The sequence below is a fragment of the Staurois parvus genome, unplaced genomic scaffold (genome assembly GCF_062004578.1).
Source record: "Staurois parvus isolate SC_StPar_1 unplaced genomic scaffold, SC_StPar_1.0 ptg000287l, whole genome shotgun sequence".
Taxonomy (NCBI): Eukaryota; Metazoa; Chordata; class Amphibia; order Anura; family Ranidae; genus Staurois; species Staurois parvus.
Window position 1 is genome coordinate 3,901,652 of NW_028318083.1, and position 26,347 is coordinate 3,927,998.

Genomic DNA, 26,347 nt, shown 5'->3' on the forward strand with positions numbered 1-26,347 from the left:
GTCACAGCTTTGAGAGATGGGGTATTTGGATGTATTCAGGCCTGCATGAGGGCTCTGCAGGCCACCAATAGACAAATATGGATCCACTGAGGGAAAGCAGTATGGTGTGTCAATGTTGTAAGCTCTTCATAACTGAAGAGACAAATCATGGGATCTTTGGGGACAGAGATGTTGTATATTTGATTGATGTCATGAAGGATTCAGTCCTAGAAAAATTAAACCCAAGCACATTCCCATAGGCGGTGGAACAAGGATGGTTGGTTGTGATCACACCAAGGGCATGTTTGGTGGGCAGCAACTGATGGGTTCGTGGAGAAAGGGTAATAGGCTCGGTGAATGATTTTAAAGTGAGTTTTGCGCCACGTTTGACAGAGTATGAGCGAAGCAATTGTCCTGTATCCCGATATTTTGTCTGGATAATCATCCATACAGAGTATGATGGTCCATGATTTAAATGGAGTAAAGTGGTATTTTGCAGATTGGTGAGAGACCAGATGAGTTATATGTCTGAGAAAGGAGTAGCGGCCTTGTCGAAGTAGTATCTCTATGAAAGAGCGTTGGACGGGATCCTGTTTAGAGGAATAGCAGGACCAGAGATAGGTCACCAGCTGATGATGGTGGAAAATATGGGATCCCGGCAAGGATAACACTGAGAAGGATTTAAATGAAAGTTGGGTATCATCAAAGACCGATATGACATTAGTAAGTCCCTTACGTGACCAGTGGGTAAACGCTGTGTGTTCACTAGCTGGAGGGAACATAGGGTTTCCAAGTATAGGCAAGTAATGGGATATCCTGAATGATAAGCCAAGAAGCTTCCGCATTACCCTCCAAGCCAATACGGTGTCTCTGATCAGAAGATTTGATCGAAGAGACACAGGTAGACATTTAAGGTTGGAGTGCAGAATAGCAGAGAGATGGAGCGGGCACACCAAGACTTCCTCCAGAGAATAGTTAGAGTAGCACGATTTCATGGCAATCCAATCGAGACCCTGGCGAAGGAGGCAAGACAAATTGTAAAATCTAGTGTTCGGTAGGCCTGTGCCACCCATACTCCTGGGGAGACTTAGCTTCTGCAATGCAATGCAATGCATGTTTTTTGCATTACCATAGAAAGGCTTGTAAGGCCATATGAATCTTCTGTACATCTGAAAGCTTTAACAAAATAGGAAGTGTTTGTAAAGGGTATAGCAATCTCGCAAATGAAACCATTTTGAAGAGATGGCATCTCCCAAAGAGTGAGAGGGGGAGGGACGTCCAAGCTTCCAATTCTTGCACAATCTTATTAATTAGAGGAGGGTAATTAAAGCGGAGCTTCACCCAATAAGTCTTTGTCCCCCGCTTTAAATTGGCACCTTTGGGGAGCGGGGGGGAGCAGGTACCCAAATTAAAAAAGGTACCCGCTCCCACTTCCACGATCGGAAGTGGAAATTGTCCTCCCCCCTCCCTCCCCGTAGTCTTCTGGGACACGTGACAGGTCCCAGAAGACTACGGGGTCATTCACAAAGTGCAGCGCTTCTCACGCATGCACAGTGGGCACCTGGCTGTAAAGCAGCAAAAGTCAGCAGCTACGGTTTTTGTAGCTGCTGACTTATATATATATATTTTTTTTTTTCAGCTGGAACTCAGCTTTAAGGTAGTAGAGAGATGATGGTTCTCTGCCTATATGTATGCCCAAATAAATAATTGAGTGTTTAGCTACACAAAAAGGGGAAGACTTGAGCCAGCGAGCCGAAATAATAGGTTTCAAAGGGAGCACTTCACTATTGTCAAAATTGATTCATATGCTCGAGCAGTTATGGAAGGTCGCAAATAAGTTCTGAAGTAATCTAAAATGTGAGGGTGGATCTGAAGAAAACAACAATATATTGTACGCAAAAAGAGCTCAACGAAAAGTGTGTTCACCGATCGTGACACCACTCACCCCTGCCTTGGAATTAAGTAATATGGATAGGGGTTCTAAAGCGATATTAAAAAGAAGGGGGGGGAAGGGGTAGCCCTATCTAGTACCCTTAGGAGAATGTCAGTGGACATAAAGTCAGGAGTGACCAATCTAGCCCTGGGTGAAGAGTACATCTGCCGTAAAAAGTCTAAAATGTGGCCCGAAATACCAAACTTCTGCATGACCGTGAAGAGCCAGGCAAAGCTAATGTTGTCATAAGCATTTTTCCACGTTCAAGAATATGAGCACCAAATCATGCGTTGGGTGGGTTTTAGCATATTCCAGGGCCAACATTACTTTACAGATATTAAGCGTTGCGGACCGTCCCAGTATGAAACCCGAATGGGCCGAATGTAACATAGTAGGGAGTAGCATGTAGCCTGGTGGCTACAATTTTCGATAGAATTTTGGCATCAACATTAATCAGGAAATAGGTCGGTAAAATCCTGGCAGTAGTGGGTCTTTCCCCTTTTTAGCTATGAGTTTGATATGTGCTTGGGAGCCAGTTGGGAGATAAGGGCCAGCTTCCCACATTGCCTTGTAGACATTATGCAAGGTGTCTGGGATAAAGTCCGTGGTTATTTTCTAGAACTCAGCACCAAAACAGTCAAGGCTGGGAGCCTTAGCAGAGGGTACATTTTTGATAGTAGCAGGGATGTCTTTCAACGTTATAGGAGCATTAAGAGCCTCTAGCTGGGAATGGGTAAGCCTAGGCAGGTGTACAGTGGCTAATAAGTCCTCAGCGGCCATAGGATCAATTGGGTCCTCTGAATATAAAGAAGTGTAGTAAGATGTGAGAGGCGCATTCATATCCAAGGGTGTCTTAAGATTTCCCAAGGGAGACCAGAGGGTGGAAATATAAGTAGGAGCACGGGGGCCAGCACAGAGCTGTGCTAGTAGTTTACATGCTTGTTGCCATATCTGTAGAATTTCAGAGTGGAGTAGGCCGATTTGGCCGCCTCCTTGTGTTCAGCCCAGTAATCAAAGGTTCTTTTAGCAGATTGCCAGGTCAGCTTGTTTGCTGAAGTGCGGTTGAGGGAGAGCGCGATATGCGCTTGACGAAGAGATTCACTAGCCTGCTGGTATTGTAAATGGGAGCATAATCTCTTATACTGCACAATTAAAAAAATTATAATTTTTTAAATTGTGCAGTATAAGAGAATATGATCCCTCTGTGGAACGCTTTCCTAGCTTCCCAGAATAAATTGGGGTTGGTTAAGTGGGCTCCATTTTTTTCTGCAAATTTCGCCCATGCAGTGTAGAGATGATTTTTAAATTTGTCGCTATTAGCTAAGTAGGCTGGAAAACACCATGAGCTAATAGTGGACAAAGCTTTCAACCCAGACAGCTGCATCAAAATTGGACAATCATTAGAGATGGCCATATCAAAGATTGTAGTTTTGTGTAATAAAGGAAGGAGAGACTGTGAGCAGATGAGATAGTCAATGCGGGAGAAGGAGTTATATGGATGGGAGTAGAACGTATATTCCCGGTCCGTCGGGTGGTGAAGGTGCCATGGGTCATGAAGATTAAGTGTAGTAATGGATTGCACTAGAGGAGTAAGAGAGGAATTCTGAGGCACTTGTTGAGTGCGTGGCTTTAGACAGTCCCTGGTATGATCGGCATAATAGTGCATGATGAGTTAAAATCCCCACCCAGTATATGGCAGGATTCTGGGATTTGTAGGGCCCATGATATCAGAACTTGCTAGAAGTCCGCCCTGGGAAGTTGGGGGCATTTACATTGGAGATAGCAATATCACAAGAGGCGATAGTGATATGGACGGTAAGTTTGCGACCCTCATACTCAGAGTTGACAGAGCGTACAGTGTGGCGTAAATTTTTGTGTAAAAGTATGGCTTCAAGGAAGCCTACCCCACCCCCTGCTAACTTGCCGACCTCCTCCACTCTTCCTACCACTCCATCCCCCACAGCTATCTCCTCCTGTGCCACCATCCCCTCCCTCCTAGATTGTAAGCTTGAAAGAGCAGGGCCCTCAATCCCCTCATGTTTTGCATTGTGTTGTTATTGTTCTGTCACATGTTCTGTCCCCCTTTGTAATGTACAGCGCTGAGCGAACTATCGGCGCTTTATAAATACTGTATAATAATAATAATAATTACCCACGCTTTATGACCTACAGCAGGAGAACCATATACCTTGCCCACCCACAGCTTTGACAGGCGTGAGAGATCGTTTGCCAAGAGATGCGTCTCCTGCAAGAGAGCCACATCTGCCCACAAGATGTCGTAAAACTTGCATACGCTTATTTAGGTTAACCCTGTCCTCTCATGGTGCCATGTCTGTTGCAGTACAGGATTAGAATATAGCCCACAGGAGGGCACCACCACTCCAGGCATTGCCCAATGAGTCCAGGTGCACAATAATAACATGCAGTTCCTAGGGAAATGAAGCATAAAGAAAAAATGGAGCATAACAATAAAAGCAGAATATTTGTAATAAAAGGGGAGCTACTCCCCAACAAACATAAGCACTTCACTTTTTTCCGCATGAGACAACCTCATTGAGGCTCCCAGCACTAGAAAACTTCACTACTGAGTAATAAGACAACGTTCATGGGGGCAGGGGCGGAGAAAAAAAAAGGGGGGGAGGAAAGGGGAAGAAGGGGGGAATGTGAGGGGGAGCAGAGAGATAGGAGAGAGGGGCACATCAGGGATGAGGGGGAGCAATAGGGGAAGAGAGCTGAGAAGTCCGTCCCGACTGCCAGGGGAAAGAGATGATTAGCCATAGGAGAGGTCGGCAACCATAATATCCGAGCCCCAGTGCTGTCAGGGCCTTTTAAAGAAAAAAAGGGGGCAAAAATGTGAACCACCGAATACAGGTAATTGGACAGTAGGCACTGTTTCCCGAAGATGCAGACAGGGCATTAGGTGAACCATTACTTAGGCCTTATGTAGGCAAGTCAGCGATTGACGTAGCGGTCCTCTGGTTGACCAAAGCTGACCCGTTTTTGAGGGCTTGTTTGGTTTTGAAAGGACGCAGCTTTTCCCCGAGGGGGGGGGGGGGAGGAAGAAGGTAGAGCTTGCTCGACAGCACATGGATAACCTGGGCCCAGTTGTTCCTGAATGGACGTTGCGCAAATAGTAATAAGCATAGAGGGATTAAATGATTCAGGCAAGCCTATAATGCGCAAGTTGTTGCGTCCTGAGTGGTTTTCAAGGTCATCTACCTTATCTTGTAGTTCCTTTTCAATAGATGTGAGCCTGGCTACCGCAGCCGATACAGCCACAGAGTCACCTTCAATGGAAGAGATTCATGCTTCCACCTGACCATTGCACTGAGCTTGTGCATGGAGATCTTTGTGGAGCTGTTCTAGGCCTTTAAGAACCGCACTGTCCACAGCTGCTGTGAGTAGGAGTAAGGATTGCCTGGGCAAAGCCCTCTGGGGAGGTAGTGTCGAGAGGCTGAGAAGGAAAAAATTGGGGCTGTGCACTGTGAGATTCTGGTCCCGTGTCAGTGTGTGTAGAAGCAGCAGCAGGCATCTTGGCTGCAGCGGCCACTGTGTCCCCTTGAGTGATGCGAGGGGCGGAGGAGCGGGTGTGCGATTGCTCTACGAATCGGTCCATATGATTCACCTATGACAGCGGGTGTGGAAGAGGGGGTAACCCCCGGGCTACAGCAGATTTACAGGGGTGCAGTGGAGGAGGGTGGCGGGAGTGCTGTGCCTTCACCTCCTCTCCATGCGGTGCTTTTTAATCGCTGCACCATCAATCACATTCCAGCCTTCAAAACAGGGCTGAATGTCATTGGTGGCTGTAAAAAATTAAATTGTGACATTTTGTTACATTGCTCTTTCTGTATATGGGAGACAGCACGTAGTCTGTAGTGAATGTATTTAGGAACAAAACTACTGCATTAAAGTGTTACTAAACCCAGGACCCTGCATCCACTATATCTGGTCTCCCACAGTACACACAACATGGAATTGCAATTATTTTAGTAAATATAAACAGCTAAATACCTTTTCTCATCAGAAGTTAGAGCAGTCTTGTGACTTCTAGCAGTGTCCAGCTGAGCACTGGTTGAAGCTTGTAGGAGGAATTTTCTCTCTGCTCTATGAGGATGCAAAACCCCTGACCTCTGTCTGACCAGTGCCGATTGGCCTTGTGCTGATCAAATGCACTGTCTAAAGAAAAAAAAAAACAACTTTCTAGCAATGCACACCAAACTGAGCATGTGAAAAATGCCTACGGTCCAGTCTGTCTTATCAGGAGATAAATGGTGGATGCTTGAACAAGTGAAGGAACAGAGCAGTCAGGATCAAAGGGCCTTATTACACAATGCAGAGGATTAACCCCTTAGGTTCCACGTGAGTATAACAAACATGCTTTACTGCATATACAGACTGATTTTACTGTTGTGGATTTAGTAACACTTTAATAACAGGGAAGAATACGGGGTTCCCTGATTATCACATTAATCTGTCTAAATTTAGTTTCCCCAAATTTGTGGTTAGCAGGTATTCTGAACTTCACCAATGCAGAAATGTTAGCATAATGCTAGACAGTGAAGCTTTTCTTTGAAATATGTACATAATTTTGACCTCATAGGGTTAATGGGCTCAAGTTCACTCTTCATAACATAACAATCATTTGCTGGCTCAAGTATTACAGGATATGGTTATAGTAGTTGAGATAAACTGAAATAATATTACAGGAGAAGAAGCTGACAAAGGTTTCATACAGACATTCACAGTAAGTCATTATGACACTGATACACAGCCAACATCAATAAAAGTCTGGGTAAAGTAAAGTACAGTTTGATTTATATATACAGAAAAATATGAAATATACTTTTGCAGCAAGGCTCCCCCCCAGCAAGGCTCCCCCCCAGCAAGGCTCCCCCAGCACTACAAAGGTCAAATGCTCATTAGGACAGCATACAACTACACCTCTTAATATTCTGGAGTCATGACAGGCAATGCCTCTTCTCCTTTGGCCGCAACATACAGCGGGTATAGGAAAGACTCACCCCCTTTAACTCCTTGCCCTCTGGAGGACTTATCCCCCTTCCTGACCAGGCCATTTGTTTGCGATACGGCGCTGCGTTAGTTTAACTGACAATTGCATGGTCATGCAGCGCTGCATCCAAATTACATTTATGTCCTTTTTTCCCCCCACAAATATAGCTTTCTTTTGGTGGTATTTGATCACCTGTATGTTTATTTTTTGCACTATAAAAAAAAAAAAGACCGACAATTTTGAGAAAAAAACAATATTTTTGACTTTTTGCTATTAAACATATCCAATAAAAATATTTAAAAATCATATTTCGTCCTAAATTTAGGCCAAAATATATTCTGCTACATGTCTTTGCTAAAAAAAAAAATCCCAATACATGTAAATTAATTGGTTTACGTGAAAGTTATAGCGTTTACAAATGGCGGTATAGATAATGGAATTTTTTTTTTTTTTACTAGTAATGGCGGAGATCTGCGACTTATAGTGGAACTGCGGGACTGTGGAGGACATTCTGACGCTGGGTGGAACTGACTTGGTGTCATTGACATCCCCAGTGACATCAATACAGTGATCAGTGCTAATAAAAACCACTGACACTGTACTAATGGTATTGGGCAGGAAGGGGTTATCAAAGGTTAACTGTGTGCTGTTCCACAGTATGCTGTGTGAGTACTTTCCACTGTAAGCACTGTAAGAAACGAAAATTCTTAGAAAAAGATTTTTAAAAGAAAATTCTTTCGGAAATCGACCCACGTATGGCCGGCTTAAGTTGGGACTAGCATTTAAAACGCCAGGCCTATAAAAAGCGATCTGAAGCAGGTGCCTCATCACCACCTGGTTTAACCCCATAATTACTGCACCAACATGCCAAAACCACATATGTTGAACACAGTTGTGGGGAGTTTGCTTGTGCTTCCCCATCGTCTTGAATAGGTTGCGTGTGGCTGGCTGGCACCCTGCTGAAAGTGACTGAAGCAATACTTTTTGCTTCGAGAGGCCACAGCATGTGAGCACCCTTGCAGCTTAAGGGGTGTAGTTAGCGGTTTTAATGCTCCTCAATGTTTATATTTGCCAGCACACCACAGATCATCAATGTATCAATGTCATCCAAAAGAAGAATGATCATATCACAAAAAAAAAGGTGAAATGATTTGGAGCCATGCAGGACCCCTTCGTGAGGCATGTGTTTCACACCCCCCCCCCCCCCCCATTCACAAGCTTAAGTAAAGTAGTGGGATGGCTTCCTTATTTTTGTAGCCTTGCTACTTTTTTTTTATCCATTTTTAATTTTTTAGATAAGCATGTTAAAGAGATCAGCTTGATGCAAGTAATATTACCAGTATGTGTCACTGATTTAAACATTTTTTTTAGGTTTGGGATACAGTGGCGATGGATTAGGACACGTGTCAATTTTTATTGCTGTCTGTACCCTCGTTAAGGAGATTCACCTCTCGATTTGTCCTGTTTACTATTATCATTAAATAATAAAAATTAATAAACTGTGCAAATATCCCACGTCCACGTTAATACAAAGCTGCAAACACATCCAACGGATATCCCCTCTCGATCAACATATATAACTTAATAAAGTGTTGCGCTAAGTGTGAACAAATATATATAAACAAATAAATATGATTAATAAATACACAATAAAGTGCTCAAAATACACATGTGGAATCTAACACGAACAGTCCTTGAATAGACCCTAAAGTGCTCAAAATCCACATAAGTGAAAACAATCACAAACAGTCCTTATAAATGAAAGACAGTCGTCTAGATCTTGCAACCAATTGTGGAAAATCTTCATTCCATCAAAAACCACCAATGTGAATAACCACCACCTTATTAACGAATCGGAGGCTTACCAGATCCTCAGACCCCTTAATTGTAAGGGGTCAAATGAAGCTCAATATAAATATAATTACGTCCGGACTCATGGACTATATCTGGGACCAGGGGCGGACTGAAAACTCATGGGGCCCCAAGGCAATAGGGGCTCATGGGGCCCCTGTGTCCTTGCCCACACTCAAAGCACACCCAAAAAAGCCTATAAAAAAAAGGTACCAGGGGCATTTCATGGGGCCCCCTACTGACCCCGGGCCCTCGGGCAGTGCCTGAGTTCTCGAATGGTCAGTCCGCCCCTATCTGGGACCCAATATTCCGTTTGAATACCATCAAGCCGCTGCAATATAAGGGATCGAGTTTGGTTCATGCAAAAATAAAAGAGGTACCTCTCATGGTGCAGTAAAACAAACTACTTTATTAAAATGTGGATTTTGAGCACTTTAGGGTCTATTCAAGGACTGTTCATGTTAGATCCCACATTTGGATTTTGAGCACTTTATTGTGTATTTATTAATCATATTTATTTGTTTATATATATTTGTTCACACTTAGCACAACACTTTATTAATTTACTATTATCATTGAAAATGAAAGTAAAAGAAAATCCCAAATTTTGGGTTGGTCTCAGAAAATTAGTAGAGCATAAATCTTCCAATGGGGACACTAGTTCTGGAGGCCTAGGGGTCCCCAATTAATTTCCTTAATTTGCAGGTATTTCCTCTCACTTCCTGTTTGGCTATGGGACAGGAAGTGAAAGGAAATGTCCACAATGGGACATATATAGCAAAAAAAATGAAAAAATCTGATGGGTTATACTCTCCCTTGCTCTGTTCAAATTGAAAAAAAAAATGTTGCCTATAGTTCTACTTTAAAACTTTCCTTCTATTAATTTTGTAACAATATATGCACATGGTCATCCCCAGCTGCAGCCTTCTACCTCGTGCCCTGATACAAAATTGCAATGTTTCAGTTTCTAGTCAGGCAAAGTCACCCGACAGGTGCTCTAGGCCAACTTTGTTAAGATAAAAGCGTTTTTAAAAAGAAAAAAAAAAAAACAACATACTATGGCGATATATTGTGTTGTACCAGAATCTATTCATGTAGATATGAAAAGTTCCTGAAGAATCTGTTTATTGTGAGCCATAAAGTGACCAACAGCAAGATCCTTGGACAGGCCATGGCATGGGTGAGCAACATATAGGTCTGCCAGCCCCGAGTCAGAACCTTCATTTCTGTGTAGGTGTACTGAGATTTTCTGACAATTATTTGCTCATAAATAAAAATGATATTCTGTTTTATCCAAGAGAAATAGCGTGCGGTATTTGTAAAGATGATAGAAATGTTGATGTAATTGCCGGGAATGTAAAGGTCCATTGTCAAATGTAATAGTGTATTTAAGCGCTAATACGATACGTACAGTCCTGCTGCGCGAACAAATTGTTTTTGTGTTTGGAAAATAATTACCAAATTTAAAGCTTAGTAAATGTTTTCAGTGGCTCTAAAGCACTCCTATTGTTTGTTGCACTTAAAATGGTTTTAATACCAGTCATAATGTTCTGTTCGTAAAAATAATTCCATCAATAGGCATATGGGAACAGAGCACAAGCTCTCCTGTAGTCATCGCAGCCAGCGTATTTCTTAGCTACATGTACTACCACAGCATGAAAAACACTGGAAAACGGGCAAACAAAGCAGAAATTCTCCAACAGGGTTTAGCTATCATCAATATTTGTCTATACTGCTTTATTTTACAAACTGTAGATCAGTACACCTGCTAAGGAGGGTAATGCCCATCTACACACATACTAGGACCTGCTTAACCTCCCTGGCGGCATGATTATTTCAGATTTTTGGTGCTGAAAGCGGTACCATTTTTTTGCATGGAATTATGTAGTTTTTTTATTGTAGGCCTGTAATTTAGGAATAACTCACTGAAATCTGTCCAAACATTCCGGATATGATAAAATTTGAAACACGAAATCATAAATTATAATTTAATAAATACTCATAAAAAATAATAATATAATAATAATAAATTTAATTCAATAATATAATCAAACCAAAAACACTGAAATTTGAAATATAGCGCCAAGTTCGCACATCGCTGAGCAAAGTCGCAGAATCGTTTTCAGTGTCTGATGACGAATTTCCCCACGAATCATTATCACTCAATTCTGCAAGTGGTTCTGATTTACTATCGCTGTTCTCTAGCTGGTCTAAAACCGATTTTGACATAAAGGGACACTTTTTGGACGCCATGGACATTTCTAAGTTTCCAGGCAGAAAGAACAGTCAAAATGCAGGCAGGGCACAGGGAAAAGCAGTAGGGACAAAATGTATGTGAAATGCCTTGCAACAGTAATGTTTTACTATGTAATAATCGTTTTAAAAAAAAATGTCATTTTTTTAAAATTTTCAAATTTGCCGCCGGCGCCCGTACGTCCCGACGTCACAGGGACCTGAACACGGAAGCCGGATGCCGGCATCGGCCAGAGGAGATGGCCGGGAACGCTGCAGGGGACGCATCGCGTGAGCGAAGGACAAGGTAAGCGCTGCAGGGAATCCCTGTGCAATGCTGCATGGTAAGCCTGAGTGTAGCTCGGGGTTACCGCTTTTGGTACTGAAACTACCCGGAGCTACATTCGGGAATACCGCTAGTGACGTTAATACTTGCTACCCTCTTCTCACTAGGGAATTATAACCCCTGTTGCACAGAAATAATAAGCTGGAAAACCTGAGTATGTGATAGTCTACTGGTGTACTCTGTAAGGCTAGGTTCACACCTATGCAGTTTGCATTTGATTCGTTTCTGCAGTGCGTTTTGCGCTTTTGCGCACATACATTTTTTATGCTTTTTGATGCATTTTGTGGGGTTTTTTTGTTGCTCTGCAGAATAAAATGCAAAATGCATAAAAACGCACTACATGCTTTTCTGCAGCGTCTCCATTGAAGTCTATAGAACCAAAAACACAACGTTTTGCATTTAAAAAAGTCCCTGACCCTTTCCAAAAAACGCACCGGGTATGTGAACCTGTCCCATAGAAAGACAAGTTAAATGGACTGCTGTGCGTTTCTGCAAAACACAAAATGCAGCGGAAAACGCTTAGCTGTGAACCTAGACTAAGACTGTGGATTGTTTCTGTGAATGCAGATATTATTATATTATTATTATACAGGATTTGTATAGCACCAACAGTTTGCGCAGCGCTTTACAATATAGGGGAGACAGTACAATTACAATACATTTCAGTACAGAAGGAATAGGAGGGCCCTGCTTGTGGAGCTTACAATCTAAAGCAGCGGTTCTCAACCTGGGGGTCGCGACCCCTTTGGGGGTCGAACGACCATTTCCCAGGGGTCGCCTAAGACCATCGGAAAACACATATTTCCGATGGTCTTAGGAACCGAGACACCGCTGCTCTGTCTCGCGATCTGTGGGCGGGATGATATGCTGCCCCTGTAACCTGGCCACACCTCCGGGATCACTCAACAGCTCCGCCTCCTCGCCGCTGATTGGCCACCGGAACTGTAGCTCAGGAGAGGCACACAGGCGGCCAATCACCGGCGAGGAGGTGGAGCTTGGAGAGGAGGAGCCGAGCGGCAGAGCGCGCAGATCGAAGAAGATCGAGGGAGCTGCAGGACCGAGTGAAGAGGAGAGAGGCCAGAGAAGGAAGACAGCTGACAGGTAAGTGCAAATTTTGCTTCTGCAGGCTGTAGATGGGAGAGGGAGAGAGCGAGCCCAGGCTGGAGCAGGGGTCAGCAAGGTAAGTATCATTGGTGTCAGTGGGAGGAATAGTGCCCCATCATTTGTGTCACAAATACCAACGATGGGGCACTGTTCCTCCCCCCACTGACACCAACGATGGGGCACTATTCCTCCCCCCACTGACACCAATGATAGGCACTATTCCTCCCCCCACTGACACCAATGATAGGCACTATTCCTCCCCCCACTGACACCAACGATGGGGCACTATTCCTCCCACTGACACCAACGATGGGGCACTATTCCTCCCACTGACACCAACGACGGGGCACTATTCCTCCCACTGACACCAACGACGGGGCACTATTCCTCCCCCCACTGACACCAACGATGGGGCACTATTCCTCCCCCCACTGACACCAACGATGGGGCACTATTCCTCCCCCCACTGACACCAACGATGGGGCACTATTCCTCCCCCCACTGACACCAACGATGGGGCACTATTCCTCCCCCCACTGACACCAACGATGGGGCACTATTCCTCCCCCCACTGACACCAACGATGGGGCACTATTCCTCCCCCCACTGACACCAACGATGGGGCACTATTCCTCCCCCCACTGACACCAACGATGGGGCACTATTCCTCCCCCCACTGACACCAATGATAGGCACTATTCCTCCCCCCACTGACACCAACGATGGGGCACTATTCCTCCCCCCACTGACACCATAGATAGGCACTATTCCTCCCACTGACACCAATGATGGAGCACTATTCCTCCCACTGATACCAATGATGGGGCACTATTCCTCCCACTGATACCAATGATGGGGCACTATTCCTCCCACTGACTCCAATGATGGGGCACTATTCCTCCCACTGATACCAATGATGGGGCACTATTCCTCCCACTGACACCAATGATGGGGCACTATTCCTCCCACTGACACCAATGATGGGGCACTATTCCTCCCACTGACACCAATGATGGGGCACTATTCCTCCCACTGACACCAATGATGGGACACTATTCCTCCCCCCACTGACACCAATGATGGGACACTATTCCTCCCCCCACTGACACCAATGATGGGACACTATTCCTCCCCCCACTGACACCAACGATGGGGCACTATTCCTCCCCCCACTGACACCAACGATGGGGCACTATTCCTCCCCCCACTGACACCAACGATGGGGCACTATTCCTCCCCCCACTGACACCAACGATGGGGCACTATTCCTCCCCCCACTGACACCAACGATGGGGCACTATTCCTCCCCCCACTGACACCAACGATGGGGCACTATTCCTCCCCCCACTGACACCAACGATGGGGCACTATTCCTCCCCCCACTGACACCAACGATGGGGCACTATTCCTCCCCCCACTGACACCAACGATGGGGCACTATTCCTCCCCCCACTGACACCAACGATGGGGCACTATTCCTCCCCCCACTGACACCAACGATGGGGCACTATTCCTCCCCCCACTGACACCAATGATAGGCACTATTCCTCCCCCCACTGACACCAACGATGGGGCACTATTCCTCCCCCCACTGACACCATAGATAGGCACTATTCCTCCCACTGACACCAATGATGGAGCACTATTCCTCCCACTGATACCAATGATGGGGCACTATTCCTCCCACTGATACCAATGATGGGGCACTATTCCTCCCACTGACTCCAATGATGGGGCACTATTCCTCCCACTGATACCAATGATGGGGCACTATTCCTCCCACTGACACCAATGATGGGGCACTATTCCTCCCACTGACACCAATGATGGGGCACTATTCCTCCCACTGACACCAATGATGGGGCACTATTCCTCCCACTGACACCAATGATGGGGCACTATTCCTCCCACTGACACCAATGATGGGACACTATTCCTCCCACTGATACCAATGATGGGACACTATTCCTCCCACTGACACCAATGATGGGACACTATTCCTCCCACTGACACCAATGATGGAGCACTATTCCCCCCACTGACACCAATGATGGGGCACTATTCCTCCCACTGACACCAATGATGGGGCACTATTCCTCCCACTGATACCAATGATGGGGCACTATTCCTCCCACTGACACCAACGATGGGGCACTATTCCTCCCACTGATACCAACGATGGGACACTATTCCTCCCACTGACATCAGTGATGGGGCGCTATTCCTCCCACTGATACCAATGATGGGGCACTATTCCTCCCACTGATACCAATGATGGGGCACTATTCCTCCCACTGACACCAATGGCGGGACACTATTCCTCCCACTGATACCAACGATGGGACACTATTCCTCCCACTGACATCAGTGATGGGGCACTATTCCTCCCACTGATACCAACGATGGGACACTATTCCTCCCACTGATACCAATGATGGGGCGCTAGTCCTCCCACTGACACCAATGGCGGGACACTATTCCTCCCACTGATACCAACGATGGGACACTATTCCTCCCACTGACATCAGTGATGGGGCACTATTCCTCCCACTGATACCAACGATGGGACACTATTCCTCCCACTGATACCAATGATGGGGCACTATTCCTCCCACTGACACCAATGGCGGGACACTATTCCTCCCACTGATACCAACGATGGGACACTATTCCTCCCACTGACATCAGTGATGGGGCACTATTCCTCCCACTGATACCAACGATGGGACACTATTCCTCCCACTGATACCAATGATGGGGCACTATTCCTCCCACTGCAAAATTACAGTTCTGAAGTAGCAACGAAAATAATTTTATGGTTGGGGGTCACCACAACATGAGGAACTGTATTAAGGGGTCGCGGCGTTAGAAAGGTTGAGAACCACTGATCTAAAGAAAGGGGGAGGTGATACAAAAGGTGATAGCTGCGGGGGATGATCTGGTGGAGGTGATTCAAGTACAGTTCTTAGGTGGGGTAAGCTTCCCTGAAGAAGTGAGTTTTCAAAGATCGCCTAAAGGCAGACAGGGTGGGGGCTGATAATAAAGATATATATCTTCTATAGATCTTGTCGGGTGATTCATTTAGATATTTAAGCATAAGTATACACTCAACGGCCACTTTATTAGGTAAACCTGTTCAATTGCTTGGTAACACAAATTGCTAATCAGCCATTCACACGGCAACAACTAAATACATTTAGGCATCTAGACATGATCAAGACGACTTGCTGAAGTTCAAACTGAGCATCAGAATGGGGTAAAAAAGAGAATTAAGTGACTTGAACGTGGCTTGGTTGTTGGTGCCAGATGGGCTGGTCTGAGTATTTCAGAAACTGCTGACATACTGGGATTTTCAGGGTCTCTAGGGTTTACAATGGTCTCAGTGACAATGTATACAGTGGGGCAAAAAGTATTTAGTTAGCCACCAATTGTGCAAGTTCTCCCACTTAAAAAGATGAGAGAGGCCTGTAATTGGCATCATAGGTAGACCTCAACTATGAGAGACAAAATGAGAAAAAAAATCCAGACAATCACATTGGCTGATTTGGAAAGAATTTATTTGCAAATTATGGTGGAAAATAAGTATTTGGTCACCTACAAACAAGCAAGATTTCTGGCTCTCACAGACCTGTACCTTCTTCTTTAAGAGGCTCCTCTGTCCTGCACTCATTACCTGTATCAATGGCACCTGTTTGAACTTGTTATCAGTATAAAAGACACATGTCTACAACCTCGAACAGTCACACTCCAAACTCCACTATGGTGAAGACCAAAGAGCTGTCGAAGGACACCAGAAACAAAATTGTAGACCTGCACCAGGCTGGGAAGACTGAATCTGCAATAGGCAAGCAGCTTGGTGTGAACAAATCAACTGTGGGAGCAATAATTAGAAAATGGAAGACATACAAGACCACTGATAATCTCCCTTGATCTGGGGCTCCACGCAAGATCTCACCCCGTGGGGTCAAAATGATCACAAGAACGGTGAGCAAAAAAGTTGGAGAACTTGCACAATTGGTGGCTGACTAAATACTTTTTTGCTCCACTGTATGTATAGATATGTATTTATCCACAAGATGGCAGTGTTCAGCACTTTTACTCATCACAGCCTGAGAGTGGAGTTCCACCCAAAAGTGGAAGCTTCGCTTATTTGCCTTCCCCCCCCCCCTCCACAGCCATATTTGGCACCTTTTGGGGGGGAGCGGGTACCTGGTTTTGACAGGTACCCACTCCCATTTCCGGCTGAGTTTGCCGCGGAGAAGTGAGCCGGAATTTCGGCCCCCTCCTCCCTCCTGCAGTCTCCTGGGAAATTTCACAGGTCCCAGGAGACTGCCGGACCAACTAGGAGGCGAAGCATGACTCACGCATGCGCAGTGGGCACCCGACTGTGAAGCCGCAAGCTGTCACAGCCTGGTATAGAAAAAACAATAGGTCACTAAATTAACAAAATGGTCAGTGTTCAACCAAATAAAATAAATAATTAATGAGAGTCCTTCCCAAGTCCTCAGTATATCCTAATAAAGTCTTCTTTTAATCCACCAGTTCTTAGTGATCCTTAAATTTTCAAAAATCCTCAGAGAAATACGTCTTCTTCTACCCTTAGTACCTCAAAAAGAATAAACTAAACATGCATTATCCTTAAACACAATAATACATGGTGCATGTATCATCACACAAGCCGTGACCCGTGATCACAAATAAATCCAGTGATTGGGGTTCCTGCTTTACCCAAGGCTAAGTAGGAACTCTGTTATGTCATCAACATTTCTCCATGTGGTGTGAGTATGTGCCGCGCCACACAACAATACGTGTTCAAATGGTGCAATCAAATCATGTGACACCTGTCAATCAATATACCTTACCAAATAGGCAGGTAGTGCAGACTTTATAACAAACAGACTCTCTTTACTCCAGGATCCTTCTGACACCGTGGTGTCAGTTATCCTTCATATAATGTGAATCCGTGCTCCAACAACCATCCGCAAGTGATCAAATAACACATGTGATAATGAATAAATGTGACACCTGTCAGCCTAAATCCTCATCAGATTGACAGGTATTGCAAGCTTTAAGTCAGATCAGATTGCTGTCCAGGTTATAGTACCAGACTCCACACTCAGCGATGTAAATACCCAAAATAAAGGTAAAGGATCACCGTGCAGAAGCTCTTTAAAATTAGTATATGACTTTAATAAAAGCGCTTACATATTATGCAGAGTTAATGCAGCTGTGAAGATAGCCTTTGCAGAGCAAAAACCAGCAGTGTAGATAGCTTTAGAGCTCACTGTTCTTAATGGGAAGTCCGGACCTCAACCAAAATTGGAACCACAATATTTCCGGTAACGTCTGATGTCACCCTGACGTGTTTCGTCATCACAACATTTTCAAAGGATCACAGCCTGGTGCCCACAGTTGAGATGCCAGCGCCGTGGCGGAGAGAAGGGATGGCGCGGATGAGAACATCACTGGACTCTGGGACAGGTAAGTGTGTATTTATTAAAAGTCAGCAGGTACAGTTTTTGTAGATGCTGACTTTTAATAAAACACAAAAACGGCTGGAACGCCGCTTTAATACAGGTGTTCGGAGACTGTTGGGAATTGTAGGAAATTATACTACAGACCCCAAGTGTAATCACTAAGGGGTGGGAGCATATAAAAGAAAAAACCCAGGAAGACACTGGGGGGAGTTGGAGAGAGACTTTGTAAGAGAAAGAAATTTATGAGAGCTCATGTTGAACATGCTATGCTGGACTGGACCTGGTTGGACCAGAGTATACAGAGTTACTGAAGAAGCTGAAGAGATCACTGTTAGGGCAAGCATCAAGTGTAAGAGGCCGCCCTGTGTAGACCTGTCAGCTGCAGGAATCACCGCCATCACAGATGCATCTCCAAAAAAAGGGGCACCCCACCACCGGATGCTCATCGCTTTGCTAATTGTTACATAAGGAGGGGGTCACTGACCCACGCATATTCAGTTACAATCAGTTTGCTGCCATTCATGTTCTTCAAGTTCCAAAACATTCTTCAGCATAGGCCTTTACGAGTGACACATGTGCAAGTGCCTTTTATCGCTGCAGACTGCCATCCCTCATCTGCCATTGTGATTCCTGCCTGCAAGTTGCTGAACTGAGATAACACCTTGCCCACTGTTAGGCAGAATCTGTTCAATGTGACTGCACCTACCTCGAAGGAAGGTGCTTTTGCCCTTAAAAACAAGCTTACTATGCAAAGTGCATTAAATCCTTAAAGTGGCGTTGCCACTAAAGTCTCACCTGAAAGTAATTTGGCCTACAGCTTCACATCATAGAGGGACTTTAAACCTTAAAGTCACCCTGTCCTAAACTTTCTTATCTGGAAGTGAACTTTTTCAACAATCTCATCACTTAAATTGACCCGTGTCAACAATTCTGAGAGAACTATCCTGTTCTTTTCACTGTAAAATACTGATTTGTCGCGATATTTTGTTAATTTGTATTGGTGCGAAAAGTCCAAAATAGAAAGTCCTTCCAGCTCTTGCATAAACTCAAAACTGGATTTAATAATAATATTACATAAAATTAGGAATAAAATATTGGAATACAGAATGTTAGATAATGTCCACAAAATATAGTTATGTTCTTGCAATAAAAATTGTTTGTATAATTGTGTGTGTGTGGTGTGAGTGTGTGGGCTCTTTAGCCCAATGTGTAATCTCATCCAAGTTTTGTGAAAAAGAGCCGACTAAAAAGTCTTTGTTCTGCTCTGTAAGGAGCAATTCAGCCCCCAACTTCTCCTAAAAGTGGGCTGGTTGTCCTTTCTGTTTCTTATAGTCCTACAATGATATCTGGTAACAGATGTATTGAACAAACCTTCAGTCTTACTCCCCCTCCCCTAGGAAAGAGTCTGAAATGTAATCCTTGAGACCTCTAATCAGAACTTCACTGACTCTCCATCAGTCAGGGGGGATGGGATGTGTTGCAAATATATATTATATATATATATGTACAGTTGTGTTCAAAATAATAGCAGTGTGTTGAAAAAAAGTGAATAAAGCTCAAAATCCTTCTAATAGCTTTTATTTCCATACACACAAATGCATTGGGAACACTACACATTCTATTCCAAATCAAAACATGAAGAAAAATATATCAAATTTGTGTTGTTCCTCTAAAAAAATTGAAGAAAAGTGATTATTAGACTGTTCAAAAAATAGCAGTGTTTGTATTCTTTACAAACTCAAACATTCACTATATAAACTGAAAAATGTTTGAAGATTTTGCTTTCCTTTGAATCACTTAATGAATATTTAGTTGTATAAGCACTGTTTCTGAGAACTGCTGTACATCTGTGTTGCATGGAGTCAACCAACTTCTGGCACCTGTGAACAGGTATTCCAGCCCAGGATGATTGGACTACATTCCACAGTTCTTCTCTACTTCTTGGTTTTGCCTCAGAAACTGCATTTTTGATGTCACCCCACAAGTTTTCTATTGGATTAAGATCCGGGGATTGGGCTGGCCACTCCATAACGTCAATCTTGTTGGTCTGGAACCAAGATGTTGCACGTTTACTGGTGTGTTTGGGGTCGTTGTCTTGTTGGAACACCAATTTCAAGGGCATTTCCTCTTCAGCATAACCTCTTCAAGTATTCTGATGTAATCAAACTGATCCATGGTCCCTGGTATGCGATAAATAGGCCCAACACTGTAGTATGAGAAACATCCCCATATCATGATGCTTGCGCAACCATGCTTCACTGTCTTCACAGTGTACTGTGGCTTGAATTCAGTGTTTGGGGGTCGTCTGACAAACTGCCTCCGGCCACTAGACCCAAGAAGAACAATCTTACTTTCATCAGTCCACAAAATGTTGCGTCATTTCTCTTTAGGCCAGTCAATGTGCTCTTTGGCAAATTGTAACCTCTTCAGCACGTCTTTTTTTCAACAGTGGGACTTTGCGGGGGCTTCTTGCAGATAGCTTGGCATCACATAGGCGTCTTCTAATTGTAACAGTACTCACAGGTAACTTTAGACTTTCTTTGATCTTCTTGGAGCTGATTGTTGGCTGAGTCCTTGCCATTTTGGCTATTCTTCTATCCATTAGAATGGTAGTTTTTCTCTTTCTTCCACACCTTTCAGGTTTTGGTTGCCATTTTAAAACATTTGCGATCATTTTAGCTGAGCAGCCTATCATTTTCTGCACTTCTTTATATGTTTTCCCCTCTCCAATCAACTTTTTAATCAAGGTACGCTGTTCTTCTGAACAATGTCTGGAACGACCCATTTTCCTCAGAATTTCAGAGAGAAATGCACTGTAACCAGCATGTACAACATTTGCTGCCTTCCTTCCTTAAATAAGGGCAATAATTGCCACCTGTTTTTCAAAGAATGAATGACCTCACTAATAGAACTCCACACTGCTATTATTTTGAACATGCCCCTTTCAATTAGTGATACAATTACACAGAATCAGCAGCATGCATGTCATGACTGTTGGGTCTGTTGGATTTCTATTACTCTACTACACCTACTAGTAAATTATTTGCCATATAGAAATATAATTTCTAACAAAAACAGTGATTGATCAGGTTAGTGATGTCTGACTGCTATTAGTTTGAACACAACTGTATATATATATATATATATATATATATACACACATATATATATATATATAAAAATCTCCCAAAAGTAATCTTAATATAAAGTTATATCGTAAATAAATAACCTAATCAAGAAATATTACAGTATAAATCTTGTAGACTTAACATGTATGAAATAGATTCCTTATTAGTGAAATTTGTAGCTCCAACCCACAGAGATGGGGGGAGGACAGCTAGCTAGCCAATTCATGAATAATTACTACCACATGTTGCTTGAATGTAGAGAAAAAACTAAGATATATATCCATATACATATGTATTCACATAGACTATAAAAGTCTGTTTATCTTACTTTTCCCAATCTAGAACAAATAGAAATATAACAACTCGACTATTCTATTAAGATCCAACACATTCATACATATGTTAGTAATGTTAATAAGCAGATATTAGATATTAGGTTATGGAAGGTTTCGAACACCCACCTTTTAAAGGGACAGCACCTTTCATTGCTGCATAGGGTCCCAACTAAGCCAGCAAAAGAACCACATTTTCAGACTGTTTCATATTCAGGGTTTATTCCTCTTGGTAACACTGGTTGCATGTGATTTAACTAGATTACAAGCTTAAACTTAGACTCTCCTGACTGAGATCTTACAAGGGACCTAAATCTACCAGCGGCTCATTCGGGGGTAGCGCTACACTCACTATTTTCTTAGAGTAGTTAGACAAACTTAAGTGTTTGCTCGAACTTTGCCTGAGGGCAGAACCAGGACATTCATTATGACCCAAAGAAACTTCATACAGAAGAGATTCAATTTCACTTTGATGCCTCACTTTCCTATGCTCTCCTGAGGAAGAGGACAGAGTGGCACCAGAAACAGGCCTAAGCTGCACAAAGCAGAATTTCTTTTTTGAAGACTGTGTGTGCAAGGGATAGGCTGGTCATCTATTATCTGGTATTCGTAAACAATATAGCTGATGTGAGTACGGCTTAGTAAATAGTGTTAGCGTAGCAGTAGTGTCCCCATGGGGCGCCCCTTGAAACTTGGGGAGATTCCTTTTGGCACCTTTTTTTTCTTCCTTCTTTTAAATTCCCCCCCCAACTGTTTGCTACTTGTTACGATTAATAATTTGTTTGATGTCAATACTCTTACCTTAGCTTTGCTGTGTTTTATGACCATTTTTCTATTGTTATAGTTGTTCATCTAAAGCGTGGATCCTGATGAAGCAAATGCAGCAAAACATTGATCCTTTACGCTTATTGTGCCTCTTACTGCTATTAGAATGTAACCACATGCTGATATCATCTTCAAAGATCATTTGGTTTTAAAATGTGAAGTGTGACTTAATTTTTTTAATGATGAACCAATAAAAGTATATATATTTTTTATTACTATTGTTTGATGTGATATTACAGATTTATCCTCCTGGTGGCTGACACATATAAAGTCCCATTTTAACTGGAGATGGAACAGGACCACCCGGTTTCACCGGATGCAACTGTACACTCTGGTTTTCTGCTTGATGCTAGCATTGCATGTTTATTTTCCTACACTAAACACTGGAAGTTTGTCACCTAGCCTTGACTTTTATAAATGTTCAGAACCGCAAGTGTTCAAAACACGCTTGCTACTGTAACATCAGTTGTGAACTTAGTACCATTTTTTTTCAACCAGCTCCCAACTATCCAGTAAAACAGGGATCTCCAAACTTTTATAGCAAAAGGCCAGTTTGCTGTCCTTCAGGCTTTAGGGGGCTGGACTGTGAACAGTGGGAGTAGAAAATGCCCCAGCATCAGTGCCCCTTCATTGGTTTTATTGTGAAAAATAGTGCTCCATTGTTGGTATCAATTGGAAGAATAGTGCGCCATTTTTATCAGTTGGAAGAATAGTGCCCACTTGATGGTGTCAGCAGGGGACATGGTGCTCGATCATTGGAGTCAGTTGGTGGAATAGTGCCCTAAGAGCCAGATAAAGGCAATCAAAGGGCCACATCCGGCCCCTGGGCTGCAGTTTGGAGACCACTGCAGTAAAAGATCTGTAGAGCCATTTTTACGGTACTGTGAAGGTGCTCCTCCCCCGCCATGGTTCCTGGACTCACCCACTCCTCTGGGGAGCCTGGGTCAACAGTAAATGGTGTCAGGATGGAATGGAAGCAAATCAGAGAACATCTGGTCTGCAATCAATTACCCAGAAACCCTCAGCTCTGAACATTTCTTGTTTCAGAGATGTCAGCATCCCAGCTGAAATACAAGGTTAACAGCTGATCATGTACAATCCTGTGCTTGACTCTCTGGATTGGAGGTCAGAGGAGGCACTAGGAGTCTACTAGGCCCATGGGGGTTATTTACTGAAACTGCACGGTGCAAAATCTAGTGCAGCTCTGCATAGAAACCAGTCAGTGTCCCAGTTTTATTGCCAAAGCTTAATTGAAGAAGCTGAAGTTAGAAGCAGATGGGCTACCATGCACAGTTACACCAGATTCTGAGTGCTCCAATTTTAGTAAATCTCAACCTTGATGTCTTCATAAAGATAACCTGTTATCTGCCAATCCTATCACAATTATTTTTAAAAGCAATTAAATGTACCAATAAATTGCCAATTGTGTCTAAATTGTTCTTTATTTTACAATATTTCTATACATTATAGCATTACATATTTAAATAGAATGACAATAGCACCCAAAGCAACTAACCAGATCTGAACTATAAAAAAATTATAATGACCTGCAATGGGTATGTCGGTTGTGGAACATTTTGGTGCTAGGAAGTGTCTCATATCCATCTCTACGGTAAAGCCTAATAAAGACAATGCATATACAGTATAAAGAGATAACCTCCTACATCGTACAAAAAGATCTATACTTCTTCTCAACAGGTGCTATGCATTATACAGTAAGCAGTTTGATATCTTGTTATCTGCCTATGTCTGCACAGGCTGAACTGTGTACCTCACCTGATCCTTTCATTTATCTTGTCCAGAGTCAGTTGTTCAATCAGGACACAGAGAATGCCACAAGTCACCTCGTGTCTTTCTACTGCAGCACTTTGACCATAAAAAACACAAGTGACTTTTATACTTCTATAAAATGAACCAGTCAGCATTAAAAAGAAGAAAATTTCTGCTAAAGTTTTTAAATGCTAACTAAAAGGCAGTATTATCTGGGTTACATTTCCTCATTACCCTAGAATATAAACAGTAATAGATCAGCAATGAAACTCACAACACTGATTTTGAAGTAAAATGTCTCTATAATTAAAGCTAATAACTAAATATCAAAATATATACTACAGTTAAGCATTGATTAAAAATCATTAAAGCTGAATTCCAGATATGTAAATGTTTACATTATTTCATTGGTCCAGCTTTAACCAATGTAAGCATGTATGTGCCATACCTGTAGGATTCCCGTGGAAGATGGAAATCACTGTAGAAGACAGAGCTACAATCTCCACTAGTTTATGGGTTCTGTGCAGAGCGGATGCCCTGCTGCTTAGTGAACACTAGTGAAGATTGCTGCTCAGCATGGGTGCCATTCAGGGAACACTTTGTATTTTCCCAAAGAATGCAAATTGTTCTTTGAATGGACAAAGTGGAGAGGTGGGACATTGATGACACAATCCATTCCATTCAAAGAACACTTTACATTCACTGAAAAAAATGCAAAGTGTTCCTTGAATGGCACCAGGGCAGCTGGTTGGCACAGGACACAGAAGCCAGCTAAGATCACCGGAGTAGACGTGCTTACTACAGTGATTTCCAGCTTCCACAGGGATCCCAGAAGTATGACACATACCAGCGGCGGACTGACAACTCATGGGGCTCCCGGGCAATAGGAAATCATGGGGCCCCTGTGTCTTCCCCCACACTCAAAAAAGCTTATAAAAAAGGTACCAGGGGCATTTCTTGGGGCCCCCTACTGACCCTGGGCCCTCGGGCAGTGCCCGAGTGCCTAAGTGGTAAGTCTGCCCCCGACACATACATACTTCCATTGATCCAAACTGAACCAATGTAACTATGTAAAAATGGCCATGCCTAAACTTCAGCTTTAAAAGTATTTTTATTTCATAAGCGCTTTATTGAAACTTCACGAAAGTACAAATAGACCATAGATGTACCACAGAACTCAGAACTGGATATGCAGTTCACATTTATGACAAGAACAACAGGCCAAGCAATTCACTTGGCGGTTCACAAGCAAGTGAAGTAGGTTTAACAGAGAAACGGTTAGTCGACACTTCATTTGGCTCTACTTCTCCTGTGGATCACGGAAGTGCAGTTAATTTTGCACTCCTGTGACCCATTTTCAGCCAACAGTGGGCTAAAGCCTGGTGTCAGATGACATCACAAAGCCAACCCAGGCTAGGGAAAGATTGTGAACATATGGTCGGGATCCTCCAAGCCACTGAGAGCCTGAGCCAGCTGCTCCAGCCCCCTCCACAGCCCAGGGCTGGGGAGACAGAGCAAAGAGGCAGTGACTTACAGTTTCAGCTGTCTGCTCAAAGCGGAGGGGGAGAACTGAGTGATCAGCAGTATTTTATCATTCAGTTCTCAGCCTTAGAGGTGGTGGGGGACAGATGTAGCATTGGATCTATGCTGCATCTACCTAGGTACAGTGGATATACAAAGTCTACACACCTGTTAAAATGTCAGGTTTCTGTGATATAAAAAAATGAAACAAAGATAAATCATTTCAGAACTTTTTCCACCTTTAATGTAACTTATAAACTGTACAACTCATCTGAACAGCAAATTGAAATCTTTTAGGTGGAGGGAAGTAAAAATAAAAAAACTAAAATAATGCGGTTGCATAAGTGTGCACACCCTCTGTAACTGGGGATGTAGCCGTGTTCAGAATTAAGCAATCACATTCAAAATTATGTTAAATAGGAGTCAGTACACACCTATCATCATTTAAAGTGCCTCTGATTAACCCCAAATAAAGTTCATCTGTTCTAGTAGGTCAGCGGGAGCCATTGGTTCAAATCCTGTGACAAGGTCAGTGGGACTAGGGACTGAGCATGTAGGTGTGCCATGATAGGAAGTGGCTTCCTTTGGTGGCACACCAAGAAGAGGCGGATTAGGAGCGCCGGCGAGGGTCCCAAGAAGAGGAGGCCCGTGGCTGCTCTGTGCAATAGAATAGATAAGTATAAAACCTGTTTGCTATAAAATAATAATAATAATATTATTAACAACAACGAAATTAAAGACATTACAATCAATTTAGGATATACAGATTGTGCAGGTCAAAATTAATTCACATTTAAATTGTCAGAACTGCGGTAAGCAGCCCACCGTTTCATTTCCA

At 43.3% G+C, this 26,347-nt stretch overlaps 1 protein-coding gene across 2 annotated transcripts in view; it reads right to left on the reverse strand.

Annotated features, from left to right (window-relative positions):
* ELOVL2 (ELOVL fatty acid elongase 2) overlaps positions 1-26,347 on the reverse strand; it is a 152,257-nt gene that overhangs the window by 96,063 nt on the left and 29,847 nt on the right. Inside the window, exon 2 of one of the 2 annotated variants that reach the window (XM_089682189.1) lies at positions 5,924-6,088. The exons of the other annotated variant lie outside the window; for it this stretch is intronic. The gene's annotated coding sequence lies outside the window, so the exon portion shown is untranslated. The remainder of the gene's footprint in view (positions 1-5,923; positions 6,089-26,347) is intronic. 2 annotated transcript variants of the gene reach the window in all.